This window comes from Gekko japonicus, unplaced genomic scaffold (genome assembly GCF_001447785.1).
Source record: "Gekko japonicus isolate JY-2015 unplaced genomic scaffold, Gekko_japonicus_V1.1 scaffold5616, whole genome shotgun sequence".
Classification (NCBI taxonomy): Eukaryota; Metazoa; Chordata; class Lepidosauria; order Squamata; family Gekkonidae; genus Gekko; species Gekko japonicus.
This window is the reverse complement of record NW_015166610.1, coordinates 7190-15172: the sequence shown is the minus strand read 5'-3', so window position 1 is coordinate 15172 and position 7983 is coordinate 7190. Positions and strand designations below refer to the sequence as shown.

General features: G+C 53.4%; 1 long non-coding RNA gene across 1 annotated transcript in view; it reads right to left on the bottom strand.

The window, feature by feature from the left end:
• Positions 1-1648, bottom strand: part of LOC107111426 — a 13335-nt gene extending 11687 nt beyond the window's left edge. Inside the window, exon 1 of the long non-coding RNA XR_001482557.1 lies at positions 1492-1648. This is a non-coding gene — a long non-coding RNA (uncharacterized LOC107111426). The remainder of the gene's footprint in view (positions 1-1491) is intronic.
• Positions 1649-7983: the final 6335 nt, after the last annotated feature.

Sequence of the window (7983 nt, the reverse complement as noted above, 5' to 3'; positions counted from 1 at the left end):
AGAGAGAGAGAGAGAGAGAGAGAGAGAGAGAGAGAGATCAACTCAACTGCAGGACATGGCAAGTCGCCAGGCTTCAAAGAAGGAAAAAGGCTGAGTGCAGGAAATGAAAAGCCAGGGAGGGCAAAGGGCAGGTCTGGATCGAGCACCTTTAAAAAAATGTTTTAAAATGTCTTTTAAAAGGGGGTTGACAGGAAAATCATGTGGGGGCTGTCCCTTTAAGAAAGGGTGTGGAGCCCCAAGTAGCCCCACCGTACCTGTAGGCCTGCTGTAGAACAGTAGGGTGTATGGGGGGGGTGAGATTAAAAACGAGGGGCTCCCTCTAAGCCCCCCCCAGCTTTACATTACCCCTTCCTCCACTTTTCCTGCAAAACTGAAAAGCTATTCGCACGCCCATACGCGTAATCTTCGTGGGGGTGCCGCCCGCCCCCGCCGAAATTTTCAGGAAGGTACTCAGCCTCCCCCGGGGGCCACCTTTGCTCCTAGCACAGCAATGCCTCTGACCCAGCCCCAGCTCCCCCCCCGGGAAATTGGAAAGTCTACACCCTTGCGCACGCCTCCCAATGACTCACCGAAGAACCACCAAGGCAAAGCTGACTGAGCCTGGAGACACGACTGGGGCGCTTTTCTGCTGCGCTTTTGCAAAGCCCGACTGGGAAAGAAGAAACTGGGCAACTAGAGAAGCTTCTGGCCTCTCCCTGGTCCTTGTAAAGCAGCCCCGCAGCTTGGGAATTTTTTGTGACGGGGCCGCCAGCTAATTAAATCAAAGCACAATGCAGGGCGGGGGCAAGTTGGAGCACTTTGGGGGCAGCCCAGGAAGGAGGGCCCCCAGAAGAAATACTAAGGGCCTGCCTGTGAGGTAGGCGGGGCTGACAGAGCTCTGACAGAGACTGCTCTTTTTCAAGAACAGCTCTTATCAGAACTATGGCTTGCCCAAGGTCACCCAGCAGCTGGGAGTGGAGGAGTGGGGAATCGAACCCGGTTCTCCCAGATTAGAGTCCAGCACACTTCACCACTACAAGGAACTGACTAGAGGACCAACAACAGGGCAGAGGACTGGAGGGCCCCCCCCCCCCATGTTGCCTCCATTCAGAGGATTGGCTGTTTGACTCCGTGCCAGCAAAGGTGCCATTTTTAGCTACTCTTCTTTCCTTGTTGTGTGGCATCCTTCAGAACAAGCAAGCACCTCTCTAGACGGAGTTTCCGCCATGCTTTAGGGTGCCTGTTGTGGGGAAGGGAAGGGAAAGGAGTTTGTAAGCCGCTCTGAGACTCCCTTGGGTAGTAAAGGGTGGGGTACAAATCCAATCTCCTCGTCTTCTTCTTCTTCTTCTTCTTCTTCTTCTGAGGAACTTTGTGAGACAGGGGGCTGGAGTAGATGGACCCTCACTGGCCTGACCCAGCAGGGCTCTTCTGATGTTCTTCATCTGCTCTGCTACTGAGCCACAGACCCCTCTCCTAATATCTGCGCCCACAGCCCCTTCCAAAATTACTCACCAGAGTTGCGCGCTCCGACTCACGGAAGCTTCAACGGGAATAAACGCAGTTGGTCTCTAAGGTCCCGCTGGAATCTCCTGGCTACGGGGCACACACACACACCCCATCAGCACTGCCCATCATGGTTGGGGTGAGCTATTCACCAATCAGAAAAGGAAGCTCCGATTACGCCTGCGGTAGCCGGGCAGACCTGGCGTCGCAGCTTACCGGCTTCGAAACACTTTCTCTTTCGCCCCGGCGAGATCTGCCCAGCGCAACCCTGGAGGTTTGGGGTATTCCCCACCCCCCAATTGACGAATCAGCTGGTCCAGCCTCCTGCTCCGGTTCGCCGCTTGCGCCGTTCCCATTGCAGCCACAGCAGAAACAGGATCCGGGCTCTTGTCGCTGCGCTGGCGACCACTTGCCGGGGCTCCAGGTAGTGGAGGCCGCCCCAGTACACCGAGGCTTTCTTGAAGAGGGGGGGAGACATTGGGTTGAGAGCAGTATTCCCTCTAAGCTGAGTTAGTGTGAGCTAGTTAGCTCACAGTTTTTTAGCCTCCCGGCTCACACATTTTTGTCTTTGCTCAGGAAGGGAGGGCTCCAGAGCAAACTAATTCATGCAGGAGCCAAATCGCTCGCTCACAACTGTAATGCCAGTAGTAATGGCACAAAGTAGAATTTTTGCTCACAAAGTGAAAAGTACTGAGAAACGCTGAGTGATTTCAGCAAAGTACTTTTATTCGGATAGAACAGGACAAAGATTGCCGGCTCGCAGGCCGGTTTATATGCCCAGAAAACCCACCACCAAAACACACCCCCTACTACACCATAGGCTATTTACAGTAGCCGAGAGTCCCATAGGCTCTCGGCACGGCGGACCTGGCCCTCTGATAGGTACGGGCTAGGATCCGCTTGGCTATTGTTCATGGGGAGCAAAGCTACAGACCTTTGCATGACCGCATGGCCCAACGGTCGCGCACGTGGTCATGGCGGAGTACATTACACAAAGACTCCACAGTTTAGAGGGAGCATTGGACCACCCCTGCCCTTGTGATCACTGACTGCACTCAAGAGCTTGATAGAGCAGTCATCGAAAGAGCTCTCTCAGCCCCACCTACCTCATGGGGGCGGTTTTCGCACTAGACCTTAAATCCTGGTTCAACCCTGACCCTGAACATACATTCTACACTACAGGCGAGTTCACCCCTGTAATTATCTCGAGGCATATTTTTTGTTTCCACATTACATTGCGGTCACCCTGGTTTCGCCCCACACTTGTCCCAGGATAACGGATGATGTTATAACCAGGGATGAATGCAAGGTACTGTGTTGCGAGTTGAACTCTGATAAGACCAGGGATGAGATCAGTGCTCCCTCTAAGCTGTGGAGTCCAGTGAGCAAAAATTCTACTTTGTGAGCTATTGGCATTGAAGTTGTGAGCAGGTGATTTGTAAAGTAAAGGTCAAGGTTTCCCTTGCTCGAAAGCCAGTTGAATCCGACTCATCTCTGTTTCCAAGCCGAAGAGCCAGCGCTGTCCGAAGACGTTTCTGTGGTCATGTGGCCGGCGAGGCCCCCTGAGCCAGAACCTGCGGCCGCGGAAGCCCCGGCACCACCTTTAACGCCCGCTCCGGAGGTCAGGCCTCCCGAGGCCCCAGCACAGGGACCCAGACGCTCAGCAAGGGTACGACAGCCCCCAGCGTACCTGAAAGACTATGTTTCATAGGGCAAGGTCCGGACTATGGGGGGAGGGGTGTAGTGTCCGCTGACCGCCACCGGAGGTCAGCGCATATGCCCAAGCTTCAGTCCGAAACAACAATGGGGACTAGGATCCTAGTCCCTCCACTGGGGAACCAATGGGATCCGTGGCGGGAGATTTGAACCCACCAATGGTGACCAGGGGCGGTCCCCAGGCGTGTATATAGTTGGCCTGCCGGCCGTTTATCCCTTTGTCTTGTTGTGTGCTAATAAAGCGTGCTATGCACCACGTCGTTGTCTGTCGTTCATCCATGCGGCTACCCACTACATAACAGTTTCCACATTATATTGAGATCATCCTGCTTTCGCCACACACTTGTCCCGGGATAAACGGATGCTGTTATAATCAGGGATAAATGCAAGGTATTGTATCGGGAGCTTAACTCTGATGAAACCAGGGATGAGATCCAAGTGCAGAAAGGACCCTGAAAGAGATTTTCAATGCACTTTCCAACTGGAATTTGCCAGTTCACACAGTAAAATCCACTTGGAAATTGCACTGAAAGTGGATTATGTCATGTGTGTGACCGCACCTTATGAGAACACAAGAAGAATCGTGCTGGATGAGACCAGTAGTCCCTCTACTAGAGTCCAGTGGCAGCAGACCAACAATGTTTTATTCCAGGTTTAAGCTTTTGTGTGCCTGCAGACTTCCGTGGTGGGGGAGGAAAAGAGCCAGAGAGAGAGAGAGACATACCCCCCTCCCCCGTGTTTAAGACCAACAGCGTTTTATTCAGGGAGAAGAAAACGGCTGTAAACGCCAGCTGTCTGTGGAACATTTTTCAAAACTGATCCGTTTGTTAGGGTCGCCAGCTCTGGGTCGGGAAATCACTGGAGATTTGGGGTTGGAGCGGAAGGACCTCAGAGAGCTATAATGCCATTGGGCCTCCCGTTATCCAACTCAAGAGGCAGCGCTGTGAGCCGGGATGGCCCAGTTCCAGCAGCTACGGACTGACTGGGGAAGGAGGCCTTTAGGACAAATGGACAAGGGCGGGGTAAAGTTTGGCCCCTTCATTGTCTTTGCTGATGCCTTCCCTTCTCTTCCGTGCGATGAAAGGAAGGAAAAATATCGACTTTTGGGGGGGGCATCGACTTCAGGGATTATTGTGGTGTGGAAAGCAAACTAAATCTTCACACATGCTGATGCACTTTCTATCTCCTTCCCCTTCCTCTCCCCACAACAGACACCCTGTGAGGTAGGCGGGGCTGAGAGAGCTCTGAGAGAACCGTGACTGACCCTAGGTCACCCAGCTGGCTGCATCTGGAGCAGTGGGGAATCAAACTTGGTTCTCCAGATTACTTAACCACTACTCCGAACTGGTTCCAGGGGGGTGTGCTGCGTCCATCTGTGCAGCCCTTCAAAGGAATGCACTCTCAACAATCCGATCCCCACGTCATTTTGTTTTACTAGGTGTGTTTACCTTTGGATTCAACTGTTGTTCTCATATAACTCCCACCAAGCACGGAATTACACATGCCTTTAACAGCACTCACAAATCTTCACAAAACGTGAATGTAATTCTCAAAATCTATTCATACACAAGTAATACTTGAGAACCTCCACTGGGGGAAAAATGCTTCTAATTAAACCAGTCCTAAGTAATGGGGTGCAGCAGGCACTGCTGAGGGGCGAAGGGGTTTATGTTGCTTTGTATTTTTTTAAATATGAATTTATAAGCTGCTTTGAGCTATAGGGAAAGTGGGGTATAAATATTTTAAATGAACAAATCAAGGATTTAACAAGTCTGTTCAGAGAGGCCCCAGGAAAGCGGAACGGTCCACTGAATAGGGCTCCAGGGGTGGGCTCGGCTCCAATCCCACCACCACTACTGGGGGTGGGGGGGGGAAGGGGACCAGAAACTGACCTGTTTTCATAACTCATGAGACAGGATACCAGGCAAGTCTTACAACTGGCCCCACTGGTGGACCTCCTGATGGCACCTGGTCTTCTTGGCCACTGTGTGACAGAGTGTTGGACTGGATGGGCCACTGGCCAGATCCAACATTGGCTTCTCTTATGTTCTTATGTTCTAACTTTACACCAGAGGAGCGACCCTGGTTTACTCCCCATCAAGAGGGCCCCTGAAGCGCTGGCACAGCATACCCATAGCCACGGCGAGGCACTGCGGGGCTCCGCCCCCTCACATGTGAGGCACGCCCCACAACAGCTGCTGCCCCTCTCCCCTCCCTCACCTGACATTAAAAGGACACTCCAGCTGATCAGTGGGAGCATGTGGCCCCTCCAATCAGTTGGAGGGCCCTTTAAATCTTCAAGCCGCCCCTTTCCCTCCCCTCGGCCAAGATTTAAAGAGCCCTCCAGGTGATCAGTGAGCCCTTTAAATTCTGCAAGCGGAGAGTTCAAGGAAGGTGTGTGGCCGCCCTTCTCCCTCCCCTCCCCTTTCCACCCCCCCAATTTCCCCAATCCCCCACCAACCCAAAATTTCTGACTATGGGGCTGCAGCATACCCCTAGCAGGGGGCTGGGGAGCACAGAGACTGGGACGTCTCAGTTTAGAAAAGAGATGAGTAAGGCAGGGGTGTCAAACGTGTGGCCCGGAGGCCAAATCAGGCCCCCGGAGGGCTTCCGTCAGGCCCACACTGGAACTGGCCATCTCCTGCTTCCAGTTCCGTTGCCACTGCTGCATCATAGCTTGCTTCGCCGGACTCTCTCAATCGCTCAGCCAATTCATGTTTTAACCTGGGTCCTAGACTCAGAACTCTGAGCATGAGATTTCTGTGGTGAATGTCAATAAATCAGAAGTAGGTTTGCAGCTTACAGGCACCCACCTGAACAGCATACTCAAGATTGCAACAGCACAGACGTTTTGATGCAATCATTCAGAGCAAGGGGTGTCCGTTATCAGACAGTGTTCAATAAACAAAATATTGCAAGAGTGCTAATGTTTTAAGCATGTTTTTATTTTAAGCAAAAAACCGCCTTTATGTTTGTGCCCTTTATAAAGGTTATATCTCCGCTACCCGGCATTAGATTTTATGACACACGTGGCCCGGCCCAGCAAGGTCTCATTTATGTCAGATCCGGCCCTCATAACAAATGACTTCGACACCCCTGGAGTCAGATCTCCTCTTAAGCTGCAGCAGCACCCTGCCCAAGCAAAGGCTCCCTCCCCCCAGGGGTCAGCCAGCTGCTTCCCTCCCGACAGCAGCAGCCCCATCTGGGACTGGGGGATGAGGGGAGAGGGCAAATTCTGGAGGAAGCGTTGCTGCAAGCCCCCCATAGTGACGGGCCTGCTGGTGTGATTCCCGTTCCTGCAATAAATAATCTGGCCACTCCACATGTGGCACTCCCAACTGGTTATGCTGGGGCACAGAAGGGCTGTTGCCAACTCCCGGTTTGGACATTCCTGGAGATTTGGGGGGGTGGAGCTTGGGGGAGGGACCTCAGTAGAGTACGATGCCGTGGAGCCCACCCTCCAAAGCAGCTATTTCCTCCAGGGGGACAGATCTCTGCAGTCTGGAGACAAGTTGGAAATCCTGGAGGTCTCCAGGCCTCACCTGAAAGTTGGTAACAGCGACGGAACGACGAGCTTCGAGCCATGTGCATTAGCCATGTAATGTATCAGGACCCGACTGCGTGGTCAGCGTGGGCACCATGAGGTCAAGTGCAAGCGTCGAGCTTCGCTCTGACAGACAAAGGGCAATACGGATCCAAGCCCGCACCAATCAGAGGGCTAGGCTCCGGCCGAGAGCCTGTGGGACTCTCGGCCACTAGTTTGGACCTATTGGGAAGTGGGGGGGGGGTGTTCTGGGTGGTGGATTCACGGGGAATATAAGCTGGCCTGAGAGCCGGCTAAAGTTGTCTTGTTCTTCACTAATAAAGTACGCTAAGATGAAATCACTCGTCGGTCTGCGTACTTTTCAAGCCGCGCCCTCTCAGATGGGGCAGGCGAGTTTGCAGCTGCCTGGAATGGGTTGGCAGCACCAATGCCCCCTCTAAGCTGCGGAGTCTGGTGAGCAAAAATTTTGCTTTGTGAGCCACTGGCATGAAAGTCATGAGCCAGCCATTTGGCTGCTGCATCAATTAGTTGGCTCTGGAGCCATCCCTTCCTGAGCAGAGACAGAAGTGTGTGAGCCAGAGGCTAAAAAACTGAGCTGCAGGGGTCATTTCCTGGCAGCTCTGGCAGTAAAGAGCCCAGGGGGCGGGCACATGCAACAAGCCCCGCCCCCTGCTCCCAGCAGCCCTCAGAGCAAGAAGCAGCCAGGTATGTTGCAGAGCGCCCCCCCCACTCCAAAACCTCCAGTGGTACCTTTAAGACCAAGTTTTATTCAGGTACAAGCTCTCCCTCCTCTATGATGGCAGATCTGTGGGATCTCCCCCCCCCCCAATAGCTAGCAATCCAAAACAGTCCAGTGGAGCCTGAGCGGTGGGTGTTGTCTTCTGACACACAGTGATGTCAGGGGTGTGGCATATGCAAATGAGTTATGCTAATGAGCTCATGCACCTCTTTTTCTACAAAATGACCACTGGCTGAGCTGGCTCGCACTAACTCAGCTTAGAGGGGACACTGGTTGGCAGCTAGGGAGCCCCTTTGCACTCGCCCCAGCCAGGGCAGTTAGAGACGTGGAGCGAGCTCCGAGTTCTGCTTGGGTCCTATTCATTTCAGAGCCCTCAGGACGCCGCAGGGCTGAGATCTCCCTGCCTACGTCCCCGCCAGGAAAGTCCCAAAAGGAAATCCTCCCCCATTCGCCCCGGCCTCGCCCTTCCCATCCCGGGCGGAGCTCTCCGAGCCAAGTTCGG